Below are 27,013 nucleotides of genomic sequence, written 5' to 3'. Positions count from 1 at the left end.
TATTTCTGTTGAACTCAAAGAAAGACAAGATAATGTCTTAGACCAATCATTTACATGGCAAAAACAGTGAATTCCAAGGTAGTCCAAGGCTTCTCAAAAGAGTATCCAGGGCTAAATTTTGCTATCTGACAGAATTTGGGCCTCTCTACCAAGGATGCACAAGAGAATGGAAGAAATAAAGGTGTGAGCAATTTGTTTAGAGATCCTGAACCTGCTGGAGGTGGGATGGGGGGAGGGTGGAGAAGAAGACAATGACTTCTGCTTCTGAAAGGGGCTCCTCTCTCCTCTCCCGTAACGGCTGCCACAACATGTGTTTTGATTCTCAACTGCAGTGACAATCAGCTCTGTTTTCCAGGACCTGAAATTTGGCAAAATGTATGTGGTTGTTTGCCACTAGTCAGCATTTAATACAGCTATAACTCCCTTTGTCTTCTCAGAGCTGGCCGTGTCTAAGCCCACCCTTAAAATAAACAAAATGTCTTTTCTTATGTTGAAGAGGAAAGGTAAAGGAAGTATGTAAATTCAGTAATCAAAACGCAGATGGAAGGGATACCTCCAAGTCCAGAATTTAAGTTGTCCTACAGATGAAGTGAAATCCTGGAGAGGACAGAGGTGCATGTGGATACTACTCTGCCCTAATCCAAAAAGCAGCTCAAGTCAGTCTAGAGCCCTAAAAATAACAGAAAATGAGTCTTATGCTCCCAGTTCCTTCAGCTGAAGCCTAAATCCTGAACTCTGTCACCTGGGGATGCTGGAGTCTTTCAGTTCAGCTGCAAAATCTTTCAGATCTGACACCAAGCACTGAGATGTCTGCTGTGATCTTGAGCTCTACTGGCACAGCCTGCATTGTGTGTGTTGTGTACTACTTTGTCTATATGACTCACGTGTGGATGCAAATATGGCCACCTACTCAGCATTTAGAAAATCCTGAATATACACCTAGTGCCATCTTATGTGCGATTCACCAGGTTCAGGCTCCTCAAATTGTTATTTCAAAGGGGACGCTAATGACCACCTCCCAGAGTCTGAAAATAGGCCTGGTCAAGTCACAAAAGGGTTCTGTGGTTATGGTCCCTTCTGTGGCTGATCCAAAATCCAGCTAGTGAATGTTGAGGGGAATGTAAGGTATAATCACTCTAGAAAGACAATAACAACAATTACATCCAACATTTAAATACTCATAGTGTCTTTCTGACTTGCATAACTGCAGCTGTCATCTCCTCTTTGAAGATTAACATAGACCCAGCTCTTAGTGGTTTAGTAAAAAAATGAGATTCTGGTGAAATCTGGGGCACAGGCACTTCCAACTCACACTATCAGTAAGTTAGATTTTGAACAAGCACTTTGCATTTTTTTAATCATTCTGATATTTTAAACTTTTGGTTCTTTACAGTATCTTGATGATAGTATTTTGAAAGATCCTAAATTAATTAGGGTCCAACAGAATTACATTCAGAGGACTTTTAGCTTTGACTAGATTTTGTAGATTTTCCCTCATTACTCCTTTCAGATTTGTAATGGTTCGTGACATTAGCTTTGATTCCCTTGGGTTTACTTCTCATATGTTCTAATATTTGCTTAGCTTGTACAAATAGCTCTGATATTTGCCTTGAAAATTCCTCATCCTAAATTAAAATGGTCTGCTGAATCTTTATTTCACATTAAAAGCTTTTAAAGGAATTATCCCCTGGGCTAGGAAAATCCATGCAATTAACGTAACTGTAACCCCAAACCTTTTCAGAGGTTAGAGAAACTTGTGTATGTTTTGAGTTTTTATTTTATTTGTCATTTACCTGCCTTTGCAGTACTTTCTGCTTTTTGAAAGAGCCACAAGCAGTTGTCAAATGGAAATGAATCTGTCACTGAATTGTTCTGATTGAATTAAACCAGCAAATACTGAAATATAGGAGAAAGCCTGTTCCAGTGAGACATCCAAGAGTAGTTACTTGACAGAAATAATTAAATGCTTATTTTTTTATGTTTATTTTTTGTTTTAAGCACAGTCAGTCAGACTGTTAGGCACTTCTTTGAATCTCCTGGTCTTTCAAAGTTTATCATCTATATATCATAACTTAACTTTATTTATTTATCCTTTCCAAAACACAAAAACACATGTTTCTTGCAGGTTCTAAGTGCCTCAAAATATGTTTCAACTGTGTATTTGTCTATAGAATATATATGCATATGCTGCACCAACAGCATATTCCAAAGACAAATTTTAAAACTGTATAAAAAAAAATACTAAGGGCATAGAAACATAAACACTTAAAAAGAACTGCTTATTTTGATTTTTTTTTTCTTTTTTCCCTGTGGTCAAATTAAGTTTTAGCTGGATCTGTATCTTGATCCAGCTTACTTGTCAGGGACCTGAGGGCACTACCAGCCCTGATTGTCCCTGGACAATCTCTCCTGGTACCCTGGCTCTAGGGTGCCCCCAACACTCACAGTTCCCTGACATTACAATTCATCCAACAGACATCAATCACACTGACATGAGGGAGAAATGTAACCATTTACAAAGGTCATGCAACCAGTGCTTTAGTGTAAACACTTTTTTTTTTTTTTAATGATTTACATTTATTTATGATCTTTCTGCTTGGCTGCTTTCCATCATTTTATATTATCACCAAAATTGACACTGTAATATGAGAGATAGATAGAGGGGAAAAGTGTAATCTTATAAAAGATGTTACTTCATGCTGAAAATATACGTTCACTAGTGATCAATTAAAAACAAACAAAAAACACGCTGTTTTTATTTCTTTATTTTACATAATGAGTTGAAGAAAGTGTTCTCTATAGCACTGCAGGCAGGGAAGGAGGGGAGCAAAAATAGATAGCAGGAAGAGATTTATGAGAGACAATTTTAAAAATAGCTGTGGCTGAAATGGAGAAACAAGACAGGCTGGTTGTACAGTAAAGATGATGAAGACAACCCAAAAATGAATCGAGAGTCTTTGGTGTCTGCCCAAGTTTAAGGGCTTTGTTATTTTGTCATGGGCTGAGCTGCTGCTTTTTCCTCTAAAGTAATGTTTCTGTCATTGTGCTTTTCTTTAAAGATATCTGCCTGCATCATTTTGCCCAATGCCGCAATGAGCAGCTTTTGTTGATCATTCTCTCCCACAAAACATATGTGAATTTTTTTTTTTTTTTTGTCTCAGTGAAGTCCAAACACTGACTCTGTCTTTGTGTTTTTAACAACAGTGTCTTCAAGGCCTCTGCATAATATCACTCTTGAGGACTAGGAATTTCTTACCTGACTGCTAAAGTCTTATGTCTAACACTTCTCTTCTGGACATGTAGCTTGAAGACACTCATTTCCAGAAAGTCCAGTCATGTAATTATTGTGATTTGGAATATACCTCTGCAAGGATACAGATTAACTGAAGCTCAGGAAAAGCAATTATCTCAACAAGTTATACTGTTTTTTTCACAATTATAGCCAGAACAGAAATAGATCAGAAAAACTATGCACCCTCTTTTTAATTATTTTTTTTTACAGGACTCCTAGTCCTGTAGGAGTCTTTGTCAAAAGATCTTCCAGAATGTACAGAATCACCCTCCTTACGTGACCCTCTCTCTCCACTTGTTACCCTTTCCTGCAGTCAGGGAAGCCGTCAGACTAGAAGGTCTTTCTGAAATGCCTGGTGAAACCTCCTTCTTTACATGGCAGTTTTTCAGACAATTCTTTAATCTCAACAGCTGATCAAAATATGTAATTTATTAATTTTGATTGGTCCTCTCTTTACCACATTGACAATATACCCTCTGTAGACCTATTCAAGAATGCATCAATCTCAGAAATTCACTCATCTGATTTGGATTTATCCATCTACCACCAATAGGCTAGCCTATTGTTTATCTATACCCTACTCACAGGTAAAGTAGACAGAAGGTGTTTGAGGTCAGATAACAGACTGAACAAGGCTAGAAAGAAAAGGAAAACCTAAATCCATACACTGTGTCACACTGTATATTGCACTAGAAAAATACAAATCTCTTCCTTTTTCTACAGACATTGTAAAAGTGATCAGAAAACTCTCCACAGCTGTCAGGGTTACTGCTTGTATGTTACAATTAAATAAACTGTGAGTTAAAGCTTATCACAATGATGAATATCTAGTGTAACATCAGGAAAGTTAACAAACATGAAACCTTTGCACCCAAAGTGGTAGTGGAGTCTCTCTCCTTGGAACTCTTCAAAAGCTGTCTGGACATGGTCCTGAACAACCTGCTCTAGGTATCCCTGCTTGAGCAGGGGGGTTGGACCAGATGACCTGCAGAGGTCCTTTCCAACCTAAACCATTCTGTGACCCTGTGAAAGCCCTTGGAATGCACTAAGACAGATGCATTCTTGGATCACGCTTGGATCAACGTAGGATCTTAACTGAAATTCTCCAGTACTGATGCACCAGTATGACAGCCCAAGTCTCTAAAGGTGGTCATCAGCTAAGAGAAGTTAGTTTCTCCAGACCAAACAAACTACTGATGGTTCATTGACTTATATATTTGTTTAGATACAAGATAGTACCCTGACTCCACTGAAGAAAATAAGTTTTACTATTATTTTTGCTGTGATTAAGGCTTTTTACTAAAATTTCAGATATAAGTGGGACAAGAATGATATTATTTTGGAATATGGAGATAGTAACAAGATACCAAGTTTAAAAAGGCACCCAGGTTGCCAGAGCGGTAAGTTTTCCTCCTTTGACAAGTAAGAAAAAATATCAACACGGGGACAGTTTCCAGTCTCAGCAGTTGGTATGAGGGAGAATTGTGGTGCACAGTTTCCCGATGGAAGCAAGCACCCCTCTCTCTGAGTCCTGTAGAAATGTATACAAGGTGGTATGGACAAGCGCAATCACAAAGTGGGTGAACTCCAGCCTATTATGAGCTTACAAGAGAAAGAGGAAAGATGGGCGAGAGAGCAAAGTTGCTTACATGGAACTTTGTAATGGCATGTCAAAATATATAGCCCCAACTGTGCTTCTTTGAAGAAATCACTCTACAGGCATCTCCATAGGATTATAATATTTACAGTACCATAAAGCCAAATATTAGTTAAGACAGAAATATTAGATATCAGGGATTCTTGTCTCCAAGGGCTTCTAACCTCAATTAGAATACATATAGAAAGGCAAGAAGAATTAATTTACTCCCAAATCTCCAGCATTACATTTTGATCATTGTCAAGAAAATGTTTCACAGAGCTCCTGCACCAAAACACTGCAGCTGAAAAAACACTGCAGCTATGACATGCTAGAATGAGATTCAACATATTTTTACTTGTGATCTAAACTGCAATTGCATGTTAGCCTTAGCATAATTTTTAGTCAACTTTTAATTAACTGATTCTTGGCAATGTTCTATTTCACCTCTTCCCAACATCCTGCTTCCCTAAGCAAAGCCTTAGCTAATAATCATAATGATAATTTTCTAAATTTAGCTCTCATTTGTTCAAGGAATTACTAGAGGAGACTGGAGACAGATTTTTAGGACAAATATAGAAGAAAAGATAAAGTCATGGTTAAACTTTCTGGAGGATAAAAGTTGCTTCAAGCTTAAAAGGCCATTAACAAAACTGTCACAGTGGTGGGCAGAGTCAAGTGACTTAGTGGGTGTAGTTGGTACAGTATAGACCCTCTGAAAGAAGACAAGATGAAGATTTATCCAGCAGCAGCTTGGTACAGAACTGCGAAGTACAATTTTGGCAAGGGCTACCATAAATCCGAATGTTCTAAAATTTTTCCATTTCAGATTTTAATAGCAAAACTTGCATGCACCACATCCATATACAGGGACAAACAAACAAAAAAAGCCAAAAAAAAAAAAAAAAAAAAAAAAAAGCCAATCTTCTTTGAAGTGAAAATAGGGCCATTGTTTTGCAAGAAAAGCTGCAAGTCTTTGGATGAATTTTCAAACGAACACCTAAAGTGCCTGCTTGGTTTCTTATCATTAATCTCTGAAAAAAAATACAGCAAAAGAAGTGAGAGGAGAAAACGGGGAACATTTGAATTTCATCTGCTTCTTTCGTCACCTTTTATCATCATATTTAGAAATTCCATAGGAGCTGATAACGTGCAAATTACATGCAACTGAGAGTCACAAAAGCAACCTAAAAAATATCTGAAATGGCAGAGATCCTCCTGGAAAAAGTCTTGTTCCTTTAGGGAACAATGGAGATCTTTCACGACTCTAATTGAGGTTAATTGGAGTTATAGGTGGTCAGCAGTTTTTGAAAAAACAGGCAGGAAACCTAAATAAGCATACAGAAACCTAGCAACTAACATTAAATTTTGAAATCCTCATCTTTTAGCTGTATAATCCTCTCTTGTGAATTTTTGTAGGAAATCTTGTGACAGCAATATCTTACTATGTGTTTGGCAGGGGTTTGCTAGGAATTATTTCACACTGAATGTTCACAAAGCAGTGGCCACTGGTGTGGTACGGTGTATATTTCAGGATGTCCTGTATTTATTGAAAGTTAAAGATTCCAGTGTACTTCTTACTTAAAATACCTAAGGAGGAATGTAAGTATTTGGGTGGTATAGGATAACAACAGCAAAAAAGCTAATGCCTTAATTACATGAAAATATCTTCTAATAAAATTAAGAGCCTTTCATACATTACTAGGCAAGGACACTTAGAGGAAAGGTTGTGTTGTTGTGACAAAGTTCAAAACAAAATAGGGACCAGAGACTGGATTTCTTTAGTAGAATTTGTTTGGGTGACCTGAAAAACTGCACCAAAAATATACCACTGAATTCCAGAAAAACAAACAAACAAACAAACAAACCAGCAAAACCATAAAGAACATTAGTATCAGCAGGGCAGGATCTCAGCATTCTAGAAACTGATGCTCTGGAAGTTGAGTTTAGAAGTTCTTCTTAGAAACACAAATATTTCTACAAACCCATGAACGTAGTCTAATTTATGGTGGATCTGTGTCTTTGGATTAGTTATTTTTTATAATGAATTCACCCAATACTGCAGCTATGGTTTCAGTTTAATCACCCCTAACTAGGCATTAGAAAACATACATGATAGAAATAATACAATTACCTTCATTATAGAAAGGGGGAAAAAAAAAATCACTTATATTTTTTATATCTACATTTGAAACACAATTACTTTACATATAAATCATATTCTGCCCAGGTATCCTTATAACTATTTCCTTCAAAAGAGGGTACTACACCAACATTAATAAGCTAGTGCTGCCACCTATAGCAAAACAGATCTTGCCTTTTATTGTATGTCAAGCATGGTGAAAATTAAACTATCTTAGAAAGAAAAGAATATATAGAAATAAAAGTGAAGAAGAAAGTGGGTGACAGCTCATTGGAAATTGTAAATAAAACCTGTGTGCAACACGAATTTTACACATTATTTTTATACTTTTCTCTATAATTCGTTTCCCAGCTGTGTCACAGAAGTGAAATTTGACAAAGTCATATTAATCACATCCCCAAAAAATGACTTTTTTAAATCCTGTGAATCCCAAGCTGTGATCAGGGATCATGATGATAATGTCAAAAACATCCTAAAAATGACTACTTTAACTACATATTTCAGATGTTCTCCTGTAACTTACCTACATCTGAGTTTAGAGAACTTACCTAGATCTGACTTTGGAGAACATTTTCTGAGTTTCATATACTTTTATTCACATTAAATTGCTTCTGTTATGGCCAGTTCTTCAAATTGACAGGCACCAAGCAGCTGGTACAATTAACATGTTTATTTGGACAACTGACCATGTTTCTACACTCATTCTATAGAGTGTTATTAATCCCTAGGGTAGCCCAATTTTCTGAGCTATAACACAGTTCATGACTGAATAACAAGCTGACAGGTATCCAATCATTAAGGACAACTGCCAACCACTAAAACACTCTGACATGATGCTTTGTCCAATGCTTCCAAGAGCTTCAGAGGTTTTATTCATTCTTTAAAAGATGCATTAAAATAGATAGTCCTTATTTCCTCAGTGCTGGCAAGGATGATATGTACACTAGTCGGTCAGAATTGCCCACTGGGATTTCCAAACCTCTGACAGAAAATACTTTTTTCAGAATTTATAGACAAAATGTTTTAAGGAAGTTATGAGATAGATGTTTTCTTGGCATAGGCCTAACTACTGTCCTAAGAAATGAGACATGACAGTTTCTCACCTGTTTTTGTAGATTATTTATGATTACATAATTTAGTGTTTGGACACTTCCTCCAGATATTTGTTTTTTCTTAACACAAAGAAATAGAAAGAGAGATGCAAGCTCCCGTTAATGCCACAGTAAATACTGCCAGTACCAGGAAGAAGAATCAAACATGGCAGTTACTGCTGAAGAATCTTAATATGGGATGGAGACTGGAGATGAAAGGTATCAGTATACAGAACAGTAAGAGTAGTTACATGCTTTATAGGCAAGATACAAATGGCTGGTCTTAAATCAAGTGAAATATTTCTAAAGCTCATAATACTTTTTATGAGGCTTTAGCTCCATTATATTGTTTGCTCTATTGTTTGCTGTTTTATGTATATTAGTATTTGTCAGTATTTACATAAAGAGAAAGATAATTTCAGAAATCCAGTGCTTAGACCAATCTCAAAAATTTCTACCACTTGAAATCTTTAAGAAAGATCAGACAGACATCTGTCAGCCACAATCCTATCTTTACAAAGGGGGTAGACTCAGTGACATTCATAGGTTTTCTGTGTCCTTTAGCGTATGATTTCAAAAATTTACCTTCAAAGGTATTACCTCAATGCATTTCTGCTCCACTTATTGCCCTTTCTTTCTCCTTCCTGTCTCTCAGTCCCAGATTAGACAGCCATATTTTGTATGTTTGTATGGCCATACTTTGAACAAACACACGGAAACCTGAAACAAACAAAAGTCTTTGAAAATTGAGAATTGAGTTTTTAAAAGTAAAGTCACTTTGAACTGCTATTGCTATTTACTATTTTGGCTTACAAAACCATGGCCTTAGGCTCTGTGACACAGTGATTTTCTATATTTTCATAGTAACACAGGAATTCTGAATGTATACAATGCATTCTGAGCCAATGCATTCTTGACACAAGGTTCACACTTACTGTTTACTCCATAAACAGCATGGTTAGGAACAGTAAAATCCAGCCTATAAAACAGAAACTATTACTTGTGAACCATTTGTACGAAGAACATTTATTGTATAGTTTTCTTGCATACCGAAGAGATAAGCAAAACAACACAGAAGGTCTTGTTCAGCAAAGCCTTTCTGCAGGGGTCTAATTTAAAGACCGTGAGCAGTTCCAGAGTCAAAGCACCTGCTTGTCTGCATAAGGATTTTGTTGTATCTCCTGCAGTAGTGGGAATGAAGTAAGGAAAGGATGCCATAGCAACAGTAACTCAGAAAGCTCTTTCTGAGATAGAGGGAATTCACAGCACTTTTCCATATTTAATGCAGGTCTCTGTTTTTATTTTGCAAAAGCAATTTGGAGGAAATTGACTGAGCCTTTTAATTAGGGTATTCAAGAATAGTCTTCCCCAACAGTCCTGAATTCTTACTGTGGAACCAGCAGGTCATAATCATTCATTCCAATGATTTTATGCATTAGTTATAAAGCAAGAGAATAAAGAAGTTGTTTTATTCTGAGTATAAATAAGCAAGGCACAGTTGACCGATAACCGGCATATTTAAACCTCAAACTGGTCATCAGTTTTAAGAAGTAATAGCACAGAATATTTCTTGGAAATTTGCAAAATCTAGGAAAGCAAGATGTTCGGTGTATGTCTTAACAGTAGCTGAATGAGAATGGTGTCTGTATACTATTGCTGTATTTTTGTGTATATTTGTGCGAGAATAGAAGGATGCTTAGCTTGTCAGCTAATTCACTAGACCATTCTTGTTACTCATGAATTCAGTAATGGGTACTTTTACCGTGTTGTCCTTTGGTGAAAGAACACAAGAATAAAAAGCTTATCTTTGATACATATAGCTGGTTATCCACTGCACCTAAACCATCTAAATAATTATCAGATTCCTTTTATAATAAATTAAAGATGAGAAATTTCAGTCCACCTCTGAATAAGTGTACTAGGTAGACACAGGATGACAAATCTTCAATGTGTCCCTATAGCTGCTGAAGATGAGAAACGGATGACTTAATTTTAGGCAGACTTTGTATTTGGATGTTGTTTTGGTCATTGCTTAGAATTTATAATGGTATTGTCATTGTGGAGAAATAATTTGCCTTCATTTACCTTCATTTTAATTTGCCTTCATTTTTTTTTTTTTTTTTTTTGGTGAAATTATGAAAGTTCCCTAATGTACATTAATTGGATTTGATTATTCTTGTGGGTTCCTTCCAACTCAGGGTATTCTATGATTCTATGTTTATACAGACTACCTTCTTATTGGTGGTATTTCTTGAATACTTAGAGAGAAATGATTTTTTGGTGGTATTTATTTCATATCTATGCAGGTAGATTTGTGCTCATAGCTATCAGCTATGTCTAGCTATCAGCTAGAAAAATCAGATCAAAATAAACATGAATACATTAATAAGTATATAATAAAGACCACGAGATATTACTTAAGCACTAAGTCTTAACACAGTTAGTCTTCACTAACAAAGAAAATTACAATGCACCTGAGTGAAATGAGATGGTATTTATCTATGAATGTCTGACCAGATCGAAGGCATGAATAACAGCACTACCACTTTTCAATATATCAATGAGGAAAAGCTGTCACAATGCCTTTACTTTTGCTGCTTTTTTTAACTTCAGGCAATCTGTTATTTTCAAGATCTTTATATTTTCTTTTGCAGCAGTTGCCGACACCATTAAACAAGAAACACAGGTGAAAAAGTATGAATTTACTAACAATGAGATGTGAAGTTCAAATCAGAATTACATTGTGGTAAAACTCAGACAGAAATAGTAGACAATATGATAAAATGAACTTAATGATACTATGCTGCAGGGAAAAGAAAAAAAAAAAAAAAGAAAAAAAAAAAAAAAAAAAGGAAAAGCAAGCTGCATTTAGCTGAATTAAACCCAGACCTGCAGAGATTTGTGTACCTGATTCCCTTCTGACAGGAGGGAGTCCACTGACTATCCATGTGAGTCGAGTAAGTATATGAGATTCATTGATCCAGGTCCTTCAAGAGTGGCTTTGTTCTATATTTATAAGTGTCATTTTCTCTTCAGGGAGACTGGCAGCATTTAAGCCTTCAAAATAAGTCTCAAGTGCTAGAGTGCCAGGCAGGAACTTACTGGAGAAGAGTTGGGATTAAGCTTTTTTTCTGCATTAATACCAGACAATTATTTACCCAATTTTCATAAAATGGGCATTGTCATCTCCTTTTCCACCAGTGCTGAATTTTCAGCTAAAGCCCCCTCCACTAGCTCTTTGTGTAAGAGCTAATTCTCGCAAAACACGTTTTTTTGTTTGTTTGTTTGTTTGTTTGTTTGTTTTTAAGAAATGTACCAGCAGTCAGCATGTCTGCTTTCATAAAGTGCTTTCATTCTCTACAAAGATGTGGAATCTCTGTCTCTCCTAGGCTCCTTTATTCTTGCCAAACAAGGTCTGAGAGTGTTTACGGGAAGGTGGAACTCAGAATGACAATGAGTAGTCTGCGTTCTAAGGGGGGAAACGTGAGTTGTGATCAATCTGTGCCAGTTTACAAACATGGGTCTGTTAATCTCATTGCTAGCTACTGTGTCCTTCTTAAGCTTCAGTCACTTAATAGAGAAGCAGACAGAAGAGTATAGAAGGCAAAGTTGTCCCAAACCACAGAAGTCAAACACGATGGTGTTCTGATCACAGTATGAAAATAATTGTTTTCTTCAACATGTGTCTCCCCTAATGTGTCTTCCTGAAACTTTACATACGCATATGTCCTCCCCCAAGTCACACTATCAAGTAATTCCTCAGTTTGTTGGAACTTTTGAAGTCCCGTTGGACACTGCTTGAACCAGCTTTGCTGTTGTGTAAAGGACACATCATAGGTGTTTGCAGAATTAGCATCTCTGTGGGGAGACCATTGTTGTTTTTAAGCAAAGTCCATTTTCTCGTGGAAGCTTAATTTGGAAACACTTACTCTTGTTACAGCTCCTGTGTGGAACCCAGTAAACTATATTTAAGTCTTAAAACAACACACACAATTGAGGATGTGTCTGATCCAGCAAAACTATTTTTGACAACTGCATATTTGCAGTCTCTCTTCACTAAACAACAAAAAACGAGAGTTAAAAGGACATCCACACACACATATATAATATAAATCTTAAACATGAATATTTGAAGGACAAATTTTATTCATAAATGATCCTAAAATCCCCAGCCTGAATTCTTCACCCTTATTCAAAGGTGGCAAGAAATAAAGATAAAAAAGATAAATTAAGATAAGAGATCATTAATTAAGATAAAGAGTTAAAATAAATAGGATGAAATATCTATTCATCCGTATTGTTTTTAACCTGGTGTTCCTATTTCTGATTAGGTTCTCACAGAAAGCAGTGAACTGAAACTTAGTGCATTTAAAGAGTCTTTCCTTTAAATTTAGTATGTCTCATGTCTCTGTTTAATTCACTGCGGGTCTGACCTGCATCATCTGTTTAACTCTATGTAGCTTCAGGCACCCAAATGAGGCATGCATTTGCATATTGTACATGAATACTCACTTAGTCAAATAAGATACCAATGTAAATGCTAGGTATGCTAATATTCCCTCTCCATTTATTTTATAATTATTATGCCAGTATCTTAATCACATCAGTTAGATACTTAAAGTGAGATTGGATGAAAGAGTGTATGTAAACAATTCAATGCAAAACACCTTTACACATTTTCTCTTCCTTCTCTTCTGATTCTTCCTGCTCCAACACTCATTCAAAAATGCCAAAAATATGCTTTAAAAAATAATAAGTTAAGCCTAAAGATTGATAATAGAATTATCACACTAACCAAGACAATGCTGCTGACTCACAAGTTTTATAATATTTATCACAACTGGTTAAATGAACACATTTAAATCTCATCCATGTATCAAAACTGAAATAACAAAAAGTTTTTCTTTGGAAGAAGGAAATATATGTGACTCTCATGGTTTGGTGCCTTAAAAAATCCTTTCTGCAAATGTGATTTTATGTTTTCACATTAATGCTGAGTGAAAACAAAATATGAATTATCTAATTCCCACCAGTCATATCCTAAGATAATAAAGCCACCATGTAACTAGTTGTCAGGAAAGACCTGATCAGCCATACACATAGGATTTTGCAACACAGATCACTAGCCAGCTCACATGCTAGTGAGAATTCTCCATATAATAAGAATTACTACTTCTACTATTAATAAGCTCTATGAATCCACTATAAAATACAAAGCTGTAAAGAAAATACAAAACAAAAATATTATTTTTTCTTGCTTATAAGAAGGCGGAATGTTCTTCAAAATGTTCTGCTTAAAATGTCAACATGTGTAAGATCCTGCGCATTTGCTAAGAATATGAAATCTTATTTTCACATACAGCCTGCTTCTTTAATAATCTACTATCTAGTGAATGCAGGCATCAATTAGAAATTTGTTGTTCAGTTTGGGTGTGGATCATCACTCATGGTAACAGAGTAGGTTGATATGAGGAAATATATGAGAATATATGAAAATCACATGTTCAACATTTGTTTGCAGCATACATAAGCTATAGGATATATTTTAATGATGCAGTCTTTTATCCTGCATGTTAATTTACCTCCACCACAATAAAATAAATAAATAAATAAAGCTAATAAGACATAAACATACCTAGATCCATCTGGACTCAATCCTGACAACACTACTTTTCATGGTATTTAGGTTAATACTCACAATTTCACAATTTAGTTAAGATGTGAACTCAGAAGTACTGTACTTGACAAACAAATGAAGTTAAGGTCAGGTATATGCAAGCTTGAAGATTGAAACTTGTGTAGGTTCAAGAATATTCCTTTTAATATGTAGATCTGTGATAATGTGCCATTGGCTATGTCACAAAGCTCACAGTCTGAGCAATATTCAAAATAGCCATGATAGCTGATATATGACAGTTAACAACCTCCATTCTAAAAGCACTAATGAAAGAGCAACAAAATAAAAAGCAATCAATCTTCTAGACATCTAGAGATTGCAATGACTTTTAAACACATGGCATTATCTAGATTCTTTTTCAGATCTCACTGGTGAGTTTAAGTCAAACCAGAAAGCTAGTTTTCAAAAGAATTGACATCAAACATTGATCATTGCCTAGAGTAAAGATATGTAATCTCTCAAGCATATTTTAAAGACCTCTATGAACACTGGAACTATTGTTTAGTACTTCAACATCAAAATGCAAGTTAAGCATTCATACAGCTATTTGCACTTAGTCACTTATTTTAGCACATGGTTTAAGCTAAGAAGAAATATTTTCTATTCATCAGCTTTGGAAAAGAAAAAGTTCTACAGCTGATGCATCAGTACTTTCTCTGTCAAGCAGATGTCAGCCCATAAACCTATCCTAATCCTCTAGTCAGTGAAGGAATTGATTTTTCTTTTTTAACGCAGACTGCTATGGTGACTTAAGGGTAAGAGTGTCAATTGTGTTATCTTCCATATATATTCTCAAGAATTTCAGAAAAAGTATGAAATATGTTACCAGTTAGAATTCCCCAAACATAAGGATGTACATAAAGAATGCTTACTAAAGGCTAAAACACATCCTAAACTATACTCTCAACTGATGTAAAGAGTACATCTTTGTAGCTCATATATCAAAAAAAAAAAAAAAAAAAAAAAAGAGTGATGTCTTCCTTGCTCTGGAAAACAAACAAACAACAACAAACCTTAGTATAAGTCAGAATGGTGCATTAACTTGGCTGTTGGTATTGTTCTAGGACATCTTCATTAACTTGTGAACTTCAGAGATATTACCATAAAACCATCTAAGTTTTAAAAAAAAACATTCAAGATCATCGAATAATCAAAACGTTCACGACCATCAACCTGATCTACCAAATCCTTGGGGTTGGATGCCCAAGCCTTCTCAGCACCTTGTGAGAGCTGCTGGCTCCTGGCAGGCCTCTCTGTTACCCTGGGGTTTCTCTGGCTCTGAAAACCTCCCTGTACACAGTGATGAACTGCTCAGCTGCCAAACTGCCTGGCTCCAGAGCAGCAGGCCGGGCCATGTGGCCATAAACACATCACAAGATGGCTCCAGGTTCATAGCTACTACTTTTTGCTTGTTTGTTTCACATTTTCCTTAACATAACTTTCTAATAAGTTTATGGAAAAGAATTAAGAGTCATGCACAGTTGAAGTAACACTAAGCAAAAGAATAACTGATGTGGTAATTCAACCCAGTAGAGAAAGAATGGGCCATACTGTAGGACAGTTCACTGGTCACTGGACAGGTTTGAAATGGGGGGATTTGTTTGCAAAAAAACAAACAATTGATTTCAGAAATGCAACCAGAAGCATTGATAAAATAACAGTCATGAGTTATCTATAAAAGAATTTGCCAAAAGTTTGTATATTCTTTTATCAGTCACTGGAGCTATATATCAGCTATTAACTGATTATTTCAGAATTATTTTAGAGTACAAAAAAGTACTTCCATTGACAGCAAACACTAGTGAAAACAGCATATATTTACTTGCTCTAGGTTGATTCTTGGTAAGCAGGTAATTCACATCAGGTCATTTTCTTTATTACCTACCTTAGTCCCTGAAGTGCCACTAACTGCAAGTAGTATTTAAAGCGATCCGATCTAAAGCTGTATTTTTCTCCCACAGATGTTTTTAGAAAATTTCAGTAAAGCTGAGGAAATTGACTGTGGTCATGGCTTTTAGTTTGCAAAAAAGGAGAGCAAAAAAGGCAATTTGTTTACCAGAAAGGGAATGTGTCTATACTAATACATGTTTCTTGAATAAAACTAATTTCATGTATCTTGTCAGACAAAAGATGATTTTGTTGTCAGTCAAACTTCTTAACCTAATCCTACTTTCCTTTACTATGCAGTATATTTATCTTTTAGTGAATATTGTGTTCATCCCATCTGCAGTTCTAAAGGCCTCTGCATTGAGGAGAGCAATACTTCCGTTTTCTATTGGCTAGAGGAAGAAATGAGGTATGAAGAAAGCCCTTATTTCCACTCAGTTTGTTGAGGTATAAATAACTACACAAATGAAGACATTGGGAAAACAATCCCAATGTGTTATCTTCTTTTGGAGAAAATGAAGAAAGGCTCATGAAAACAATTCGTTTAAACGTATTTTTCCACTGAAACTCTACACTTTCATGGAAATGAGCTTTCCTGTTGTGAACTTTGTTAAGGGAGATGTTAAAAGATATGATTTTCAAATAACCTAGAGGTACCATAAAATTGCATCCTGATTTTTTTTCTCTATGAAAGAAAATGACAATTTACTCCTAATTTGTAGCTTAGTAAAATGACTAGACTCTTTATGAGTAATAAGCATAGAAGAAAAACTGCAAGTATAATTTGTTCAAAATTTGAGAAAATCAGGTTATATGTGCCAAGGTGATATAGTAATGCAAGTATATGGGTTAAAAATGTTGTGCTTCATCTAGATTGCTGGTAAATTCAAAATAGCTATCCAGTCATGGGAAGTGATTGTCCTGCTCTACTCTGTGCTGGTGCAACCTCACCTCAAGTACTGTATGCAGTCTGGGGCACCACCGTATAAGAAACAATAAGGACATAAAAATATTAGAGAGCATCCAAAAGAGGGCTACAAAGATGGTAAAGGGTGTAGAGGGCAAGATGTATAAGGAGCGGCTGAAGTCACTTGGATTGTTCAGCCTGGAGAAGAGGCTCTCCTGATGGGAGACCTCATGACAGCCTACAGCTTCCTCATAAGGAAGAGAGGAGGGGCAGATGCTGATCTCTCCTCTGGTGACCAGCAACAGGACCCATGGCAACAGCATGAAGCTGTGTTAGAGGATGTTCAGGCTGGATATTAGGAAAAAGTTCTTCACTAGGAAGGTGGCTGGGTGCTCGAAGAGACTGCCCAGGGAAATGGTCATGACACCCAGCCTGCTGGAGTTCAAGAATTGACAAACCTTTCAGACATGTGATCTGATTTTTGGGTGGTCCTGTGCAGACCTAGGAGCTGGACTAGGTGATCTTTGTGTGTCTCTTCCAACTCAGGATATTTAATGATTCTGTGATTTTCTGAAAATAAAATGTACATATATGCCCCTTGAAGCATCTCGTACAGTTGTACTAGACATATGCAGAGGAGATGCGCATTTTAGAAGCAAAAAAAAAGAAAAAAAAATGTTCCAGTTATCAAGTGGAGAATGAAAGTATTTAACATTAATGGATGAAAGCAAAAAAAACAAACAAACAAACAAAAAAAAAAAAACACAACAACAAAAGCAAACAAAAAAAGCAACAAAAAAAATCGTGTTAACTGGAGGCAGAGATTTAAATAAGAATAACACCATGAATACATATAAGAACTGAAAATGAAATATCTGAACTGCTTATCAAATAAGTGAAAAAAAAAAAAAAAAAGAAGAAAGGGATCATAGGATGGTGGGATGGAATTGTGATGGTAAAGATAAAAAAAAAAAAGATTCTGAAATAATTGAAAAATTAAAAATATCTGCAGAGAACCTATATATCAAGAAAAGAAGGCAGAAACACTAAATAATACTTTTTGTTATAATAAAAGGATGACCTGCACGATCTAATAAGCAGATGAGAAGTACTCCATGAGGAGTAATTATTTTAGAATACAAAGCCAGGTTTAACAAAAGAACAACAAAAACTAAACCAAACCAAACCAAACTAATGAATATTTCTTATTGCCTCATTCTTTGAGGGGAAAAAAAAAAAGTTATAAAATAAAAAAGTTATAAAATAACTTAAATATGTGATGGGCTTCACTTCAGAAAAGCCACAAATAACTTGATGCATGGTTATGACTATATCTTGTACCATGAATAGGAGAGTACATTTGCCAGAAATCATTTTATGAAACAACCCCAAAGCAATCAAACAAAATTACCACAGGCTTTTAAAAATATGCTGTGAACTGACTTTATATGTTTGTATCGAATTACGAAACCTGTCTTTTGTGGATTAGAACATCTGAGACATTGTGCCAAAGGCCGCTGAACATCTTGCTTTCTGCAAAAAAAAAATATTTTCTTCTAGAAGGAATACTGAATTTCAGTGACTTAGTGAAGAACCTAACCACCGGTAGAAAAAAAATAAGGGATGGAATGAGGTGCTTTCTTTGGAAACTTAGGAGAACAGAGTGACAGAAATTGCTTTAAAGGATCATTTCCCTTAACTAAAAGAGAGAACAAACAATGGAACAAATCAAGAGAAGAATAAACAGGAATAGATTCCCAATGTATGTTGCTACCATCTTTTACCTCCCTTCTCTAAAATGATCTGAGGTATCTTCAGATTTTCCTGAATTCTCTAATGCCTTCCTGCTTCACCCACCAACCGCGCAGTGACAGACAACCCACAGTCCCTTATGGGCAGGCCTTGCTGTTCAAATTACAACTCCTCTGACTCCCTCTACCCTTTAGGTTTTTGTTATGTGGGTTTGCTTGTTGGTTGGTTTGCTAGGAAATGATGAGAGACAAAGGGAAGGGGAGGAGGCAGGGCAGAAAGTCGTTCTGTAAGCAGTTCTCAAGGTTTAGAACAGTGAAATGAGTAAGAGCAGGGGAGGCAGGGAGCAAAGGTGCCTGATGAGGGCCTTGCAGAAGGCCACCACCATGAAAACTTCCCTCCCTGCACTGAGCCAAGAGCTGCTTTTCCAGCCCCTTCCCGTCTGCCCAGTCAAGGCCCTCCTACACATGCTTAGGCCTTTGGCACAAATGCTTTAGCCAGAGAGTGACTAGACCTTTTCTACTTCCAGATAGACCATCAAGATCCCAAGGCCTACAGTCCTTGCATAGAGGATCCATAACTAGACCTCTGGTCTCTCCAAGTAACACTGCCTGTGCTTGCACAAAGCAAACAGTCACCTAGCCCTTTGTGTTCTCATCCTCTGTGTTCCCCTGCCCTGGCCTAATGCTAGATACTCAGTACCCACTGATCCACTCTGCTTTTCCCAAACTTTCACATGAAAACATCATCAAAACAGTTCATACAAAAGGAAGACTACTGCCTGGAAAAGCCAACAGCCTGTAACTTGTATGGAGAAGATCAAACAAAGGGGTAGGGGCGGGTGTACCACCATGGTTCAGAACTTGAAAAATCATGATTTGGGTAAGAGTTCAAAGACCCACATGGTGTCAGGAGAAAACAGATGAGCAGTGCGGCCACTGTGTTAGAGGCTTGTTATAGCCTGACCTATTAAGAGGAAGAGGATTTTTGTTGTAGACAAAAAAAAAAAAAAAAAAAAAAAAAGTGTTTTTACAGTGTTTTTCTGTGGAAGGTAAGTCTGATCTTCCCTGCCAACTCATCTATACCAGGCTGACTTAAAAGAAAGAGTCCTCCCCACAGCAAGAAGTCTTGCTGTCTAGTGGAGTGTACTTGATTGTGTGCCTAAGAAATCACAAGTTTGGAAGAAGTATCTTGTTTCTTTTGAGTTAGGGACTTTGCAGTAAGGTGTGTGAGGGAAGGCACGAAAAACGGTTTGCTGACATTTCAAAGAGGAAAGGACTGACCTAGCTTGAAAAAGCACTTATGTCCAAATTTCTAAGGGCAACTTGTTAGCTTGTCTGTGCTTTCCATTCCAGGCAGTGCCTTTACGTGATATTTGCATTTCTGCAATGCTCAATAGGAGACCAAATCCTTTTTTCCCCCCATGTTGTTCAAAAAAGGCTGTGCTAACTCATAACACCTGCCCTCCTGATCTCTCAGGATTGATTAAGAATTGGATCAGAACTGATTTGATTTTAAGGTGAACCTGAACCCTCCAAATTCACTCACTGAATTATGTTTTCATTATGTCAGTGAAGTCTTGATTCCATTTCTAAACACTATGATGGAATATCCTTTTTAATACTAGACATGTTTCATGAACTCATCTTCACATTTAGTGCCTGAAAGACTCATGATGGATCATCAATTAGTGTTTTCATTTCTTATGTCTTTTGGCTTGTTGGGTTGATGTTGATAATGCTTTTGTCATTATTATTATTATTCATAAAGGAAGCTTCTGCTACAGGAATGAAATTCTATGATCAAAACATCTCTAGAAGAATATCTAATGAATTCAGCTGCTGACTGAAAAGAAGTGTGTGAGCTATAGATGCATGAAAGGATTAAGAGGAAGGCAATGGTGCTTGACTTCCCTGATTCATTCAGTGACAGATGTTAGATTCAAGGAGGAAGAGGACGTTAGAAATAAGCATTTATTCATTCACTCCACAGTCTCCTGCGGCTGGAAAAATAAATAAATAAATAAATAAAAAGCAGTAGTGACAGTGTTCACCCACACTGAGTAGCTTAGAGATTCCAATTTATGCTTAAAAAAATAAAAAAGGCTGATTGCTCTATTAACATGGAAACCTTTCGTAGCACAAAGAAGGAGAAAAATCATCCATCTCCAGGGGCTTGATGGTTACATGGTATGACACATATGATAACACATTACCACAAGTTTTATTTATTCCAACTTGATGGTCAGGATGGCAGATCTTTTTGCAAGGCTACAAGCCTAGGACTCACTCTGACCTTTTTTAGAGAGCTGATTGTGCCTGTAATGTTAGAATTTTCTATAAATATTATTATTTTCTATAAATAAAACTAGTGTTTCTTGGCAAAGGGGTGCATTTTATCCTGAATGTAGACATCTAGATGAATAACCCTCCCACCTCTCCAGTTTCTTTCTGGAGTTAAAACTGCCACAGGGTGTGTCACTGGCTATCCAGCCAGTTTTTAACCCAACGAAGCGTATGCCAGTCCAAGCCACAAGCAGCCAGTTTCTTGAGGAGAATGTTGTGGGGAACAATGTCAAAAGCCTTGCTAAAGTCAAGGTAGACCACATCCACAGCCCTTCCCTCATCCACCCAGCGCGTCACTTTGTCATAGAAGATCAGGTTTCCTTCTTGAGGAGCGCACAGCCTTTCTGCACTCCTCTGCCCTTCAGAACCGCCTCCCAAGGGACTCTGCCAACCAGTGACCTGAACAGCTCAAAGTCGGCCCTCCGGAAGTCCAATACAGCGGTTTTACTGGTCCCCTTCCTGGCTTCTCCAAGAATGGAGAACTCTACCATTTCATGGTCACTCTGCCCAAGACAGTTTCCAACCACCACATCTCCCACCAGTCCTTCTCTGTTTATGAAGAGAAGGTCTAGCGGGGCACCTCCCCTAGTAGGCTCACTAACCAGCTGTGTCAGGAAGCTATCTTCTACACTCTCCAGAAACGTCCTAGACTGCTTTCTCTGAGCTGTGTTGTGCTTCCAGGATATATCTGGGAAGTTGAAGTCCCCCACAAGAACAAGCACTGACGATTTTGCAACTTCTGTCAGCTACCTGTAGAACTCCTCATCAGTCTCCTCATCCTGGTTCGGTGGTCTATAACAGACCCCCACCAGGATGCTTTCCTTGTAGGCCTTCCCGCTGATCCTAACCCATAAGGACTCAACCTTATCATTCCCAGCCTCAAGTTCCACGACATCAAAACTCTTTCTGATATAGAGAGCCATACCACCACCCCTTCCATGCTGCCTGTCCCTTCTGAAGAGCCTATAGCCAGACATTGCAGCACTCCAGTCAGGAGAGTGGTCCCACCACGTCTCCGTGATGGCAACCAAGTCATAGCTTGCCTGCCGCACGATGGCTTCCAGCTCCTCCTGTTTGTTACCCATGCTGCGTGCATTAGTGTAGATGCACTTCAGTTGGGCTATTGCCTTCTCTCCCAGCCTTGCCATTTTTCCCCCTAGCACAGCTCCAACAAGCCTTGTTTCAGCCCTGTCCCCCTTCTTACCTAGCTTAAAGCCCTCTCAATGAGCCCCGCCAGCTCCTGGCCTAGGATCCATTTTCCTCTTAGAGATAGGGACCCGTCTGCAGCCATCAGGCCAGGTGCCAAGTAAAGCACCCTATCGTCAAGAAAAAAACAAAGTTTCTGTGTTGGCACCAGCCTCTGAGCCACATGTTTATCAGGTGGGCTTTCCGAGTCCTCTCTGTACCCCTCCCTGCCACTGTAGGGATGGACAAAAACACCACCTGTACTCCCGCTCCATCCACTAACCATCCCAGTCCCCTAAAGTCTGGGAAGTTTGATGGTCCTCAGGTTTCTCTCTTCAATGTCATCCCTGCCAGCCTGGACTATTTAAAGAGGACAATAGTCAGAGGAACGAACCAGGTTGGGAAGCTTTCTGGCAATGTCCCTGACCCTGGCCCCAGGGAGGCAGCAGACTTCCTTATGGGTAGAGTCTGTTTGACAAATCAGTCCCTCTGTTCCCCTGAGAAGGGAGTTTCCCACAACAATCACCCTTCTTTCTGTCCTGGTGGAGGCAGTCCTGTGGCGTGGAGTCAACTTCCTCGCCCTAGTCATTGTTACAAATGAAGTCTCAACTCAGTCTGAATTTAGTAATATTTATAAAAGGAATATTTATAAAAGACAATTAAACAGTGCTTGGTGCACGGAGAGTCTACATGTATGCTCTACCAACACACACACACGAACACTGAACATTCTAAATATACAGAACATTGCTTTTACATACTAAACCCAAGTGCATCTATACATATGTACAATCAGAAAAGGTAACAAACAATCCTTTAAGTTCCATGACTTAACAGTCTCCATTTTCCATTCCTTTTATTGATTACAAACACTGGAGAATTCCAGGGCTAGTCGTGGGAACAATATGTCTCACTTTAAGTTGTCAAGCAACTTGGTCTTCGGGCCTTATGTATCCGATTCTTCCTGGATCAAAGGGAAACATATACATGTCCTTTTCAAGACCAATAGGGCCTGGGTCAAAAGGCATGTTCAGGTTACCAGGGGGCCAAACTGCAAAGGCCTGTGATGGCAGTAGCGGTGGCGGGGCTGATGGAGTAGCAGTCAGATCAGTAAACGAGCCCGCAGCACCTTCACTATCTGGCAAACCACACGTTTCTGACTGTGGTCCCACATGGCTCTTTAAGGCCTCAGAGATTGCTTGCCAGGTGCCGAGCAATCCCACTGCAACCTCCACATATATAACAGCATCCTCCTGGGTAGACTTTCTACCTCTTCTTCAGCTACTGGTCTCTCAAGCTCGAGGGCCTCAAACCTGTTGTGTAAGGGCACCTGGGAAGGTGGGGCTGGTAGGGGGGGGGCATTGCCTGCGATGTCGAGCAGGGACCTGTTTCCATTCCTCCTCAACTCCTAGGTCCCCTCCCTCTGCCCGACAGCAACAGAGCAGGGGGTCCACCCCCATTTGGGGTGTCTTACCACGGTACTTGTCCTTAAGGCCCTGCAGGGAGTTGCTCCACAAGTGTATCTCCTGCTCACACTCCATGATATCCATCAACCTCTCGATTTCCTCCTTGAGTTTTGCCACCAGGCAGACCAGGTCATCCACCTGCTCTCACCTCACGCACACAGTCTCTCAGCCCCCTGCAGGTGGTAGCAAAAGGCTCAGGCACTCCCTGGATCCAGAGACCTGAACTGCTGCATTTTTGAGCAGGCAGTCAGTCTGGGTGTGTACAGACTTCCTAGAGAGTGGTGGAGACCACTGCAACTTAGCTAACGGTAGACCGCCATTAGAAGAGTTGTTCATATGGGCGGGGGGGGATGCTCTGCCCTTCCTACTTGACCTACCCACGCGAACTTCTGCGCCACTCCCTACTGACGCACCATGCTGTGTTTGCCGTGCTCCCGGTCGCTCACGCTCCCTAGGGGCAGCTTTTGAACGGCCGGGAGGGGGCGCTGCTGGCTCCGCCTATGCCTTGTCAGCCTCCCTCGTGAGTGCTGCCGTGTCCTGGCAGCTCCCTCAAGTGGGCTTGACGCTGGAAAAAGTAGCCCTGCCTGTCCGATCTCCCGCTCCCCTGCAGAATGTGTCTGACCGTAGCCGATTGCCTCACCATCACATTCCATGCCTTGTGATGTGCTGTGCCCTATTTTCAGCTAGGATACAGCTAATTTTCCTTTTAGTAGCTGGTAGGGTGCTGTGCTTTGGATTTAGGATGAGAATAATATTGATGAAATGCTGCTGTTTGACTGGCTGCAGAGCTGTACTTACACTAAGCCAAGGATGTCAGCTTCTCACACTGCCCTGCCAGCAAGGAGGCTGGGTGTGCAGTAGGAGCTCGGAGGGGACAGAAGCAGGACAGCTGACCCCAACTGGCCAAAGGGGTATTCTGTACTGTCTGGCGTCATGCTGGACAAGTACTGTGGGGTGGCTGTCTGGGGGATGGCTGTGGGGGGAGATGTGAGGGGAGGATTGGGAGGGACCATGGGTGGAACAGAGGGTCACGGGGATCTGGGGCAGTTGCGTGTACGGGTGTAAGAAGCTATGCTATGCAGCAATAAATTGGCACTTGAGCTAGACATGTGTGTGTCCGTCTCTGGTGTCCCTGCTTGGGGAGCAGACTACCAGGCAGCCAATCGATGTTGTCTCTTGGGCTGGGGTAGCACGGAGAGTAGCAACAATAATGACAACCAACTGCAGTCTCCTGTTCTCTTCCTTCCCATTTCTCCTCTGTCTTCCACCACCAGCCATGAACAAGTAGCAGTTCTTCAGTGAGGGTCTGCCTAATCAGGCAGAATTGTTCCAAAAGGAGAACTAATGCTAGGGCAATGTGTATGTATTTTCAGAACAACCACCTGTTCGTATTTAAAACGTTTAAATACTTTTTTTTTTTGGTTGGTACCATCACAGTTAGGCACTTGATGTGTCTTCCTAGAAAAGTGCCCATCTTTAAAAACATGACTGTGATCGTGATTTCTTACAGGCAATCATTGTTTTTAAATCCAGTCAACATCCCTTTGTTGATTTCTTTCCATTACTCTTGGAGGGCACATTTCATGGCTGTCTCCTGTTTGCTATGTAGCTTCATTCTTCAATAAAATTCCACTATGTGTTCTGTGATTTTATATATTTATTATTACACGATTTGTTCTGTGACTTTATATATTCATTAAAGGTCTCTGAAACAGTATCAAAATGTCAAGCACCTTGTGGCTCTGATCCACGTCAGCTCAGCATTCAGAAATTAGCTTTAGCAAATCTGTGAACTTTTAATTGCAGCTTGTGCAAACTATCTGGTCCCCCTGCCTGTCTACAAACATACTTTTGCATTTCAAAGTTGATTGTTTTCTACTGTGGCATTTCCCTGACTGGCTGAAACTGCTGCCAGTGCCCCGGAGGATCGATTAGAAACTACATTTGTGTGACTAAAGAAAGAAATTCTGAACTTTTTCTCCAGAGGGGAAAATAATAACAATAATAAATAAAATAAAAAATAATAATAATAGTAATAAAATAGTTCTTCTTTCTGTGTTAATGAACTGTGAGCTAGGAGAGTTTTATTTTCATTTTAATTTCCCAGTCAGCCAATATGCAGTTGGTGCTGTGACAGTATAGCTAGGAAGGCCTACCCTTTGGATCACTGGTGTGAATGATGCACCAGAATTGTTTTGCAACATACCTAACCCTGGACCTTGTCTGACCTCAATACACAAGTAACAGGGAGTTACCGAGTGTGTATAACCATGTGACATAGCAGCATTAGTGTACATGTGCAGAATCCAGTGTCTCCCATCCCTTAACATATTGCGTTTTTGTTGTTGTTGTTTGGTTGGTTGGTTGGTTTGTTTTGGTTTTGGTTTTGTTTTTTTTTTCAGCCTCAATGTATTTCATCAGCTATTCCTTTTGTTAGGAAAAAATGTCCAATTTAAACTAGGTTGGCATGCTCTTTGCTGTCCAGTCTCATGCAGAGACTGGAATATGAGTTTGTTTCACATAGAGTAATATGAGTTTGTTTCATATAGGGTAAATGTCACCGTACCTTCAATTTCCGTCTTGGAACATTGCAGTGCTCTCAGACCTCTTGTATGTAAGGTGTTCATGCTAGTGATGTACTTCATATATTCCTAAGTATTTAATTCACTCTACATGAAGGACCTCTGTGACTATAGTTCATTTGTAAATTTCACTCCTCAGACTGTGAGGAGTCCTCACAATCTCTAATATTTCACCTGTGGAGACTGCTTAGGTTTCTGGATCCACCTTCTGTCCATCCTTCTGCTACTGCTTAGCCACTGTGTATCACAGCCTGGCATATTCTCTTAAATCACCAACAACTGTACTTCATGTTGACACAGCAGTCTATAATGTATGGTAGTTAAGAAAGGACCTTCTGCCCTTTTCCTTCTAGCAAGAACAGAGCAGATAACTAGGGAGGCAGGAAAGGGTGCCACTTTAAACTGACACAGCATGAATCTATGAAAATGGTGACTTCGTCTTTGATTTTCAAATTTATCTGGTGGGCTAGTTAGCAGAGTTAGATTCTGGCAACTTATAGTGTCTCAAATACATAGTGTCAAAAAAAATACATAGTGTCAAAAAAAAAAAAATACACAGAGACAAAATATAGTGTCTCCTGTCTTCATGTTTCTCTATTTTATAATATATATTTCCATTCTTTACTTTCGTCATTACATTTATATATATGTACACACACATTTATATACATCTTCTGCAATGTGTCTAAAATACTCATTAATATTTTCCCGTTAAAGTTTCAAAGATGACTGTGAGCTGAGTGGGTTTATGAGAACAAGGTCAGACATGTCTATGATTTGACAATAAAAACTAACCATAGGAGGCTCAGAATTTGAAAACATGTATGTTCCTCTTTTGGACTGAACGTAATGTTGGGATAGTGTGTAAAATTTGTCCTCAGTGAAATTAAATGGAGACTTGGCCACTGATTTCAGTGAACCAGAGCTTCACACCTAACTTTGATATATAATTTCAATATAAATATAATACATATATATATATAATTTCAATATATATATAATTATATATAATTTTAATAAAGCTGAAAGAAAAAAGAATATTTATTAGTGTGG

This window comes from Aythya fuligula, chromosome 1 (genome assembly GCF_009819795.1).
Source record: "Aythya fuligula isolate bAytFul2 chromosome 1, bAytFul2.pri, whole genome shotgun sequence".
NCBI classification, from domain to species: Eukaryota; Metazoa; Chordata; class Aves; order Anseriformes; family Anatidae; genus Aythya; species Aythya fuligula.
This window is presented reverse-complemented; position numbering follows the sequence as displayed.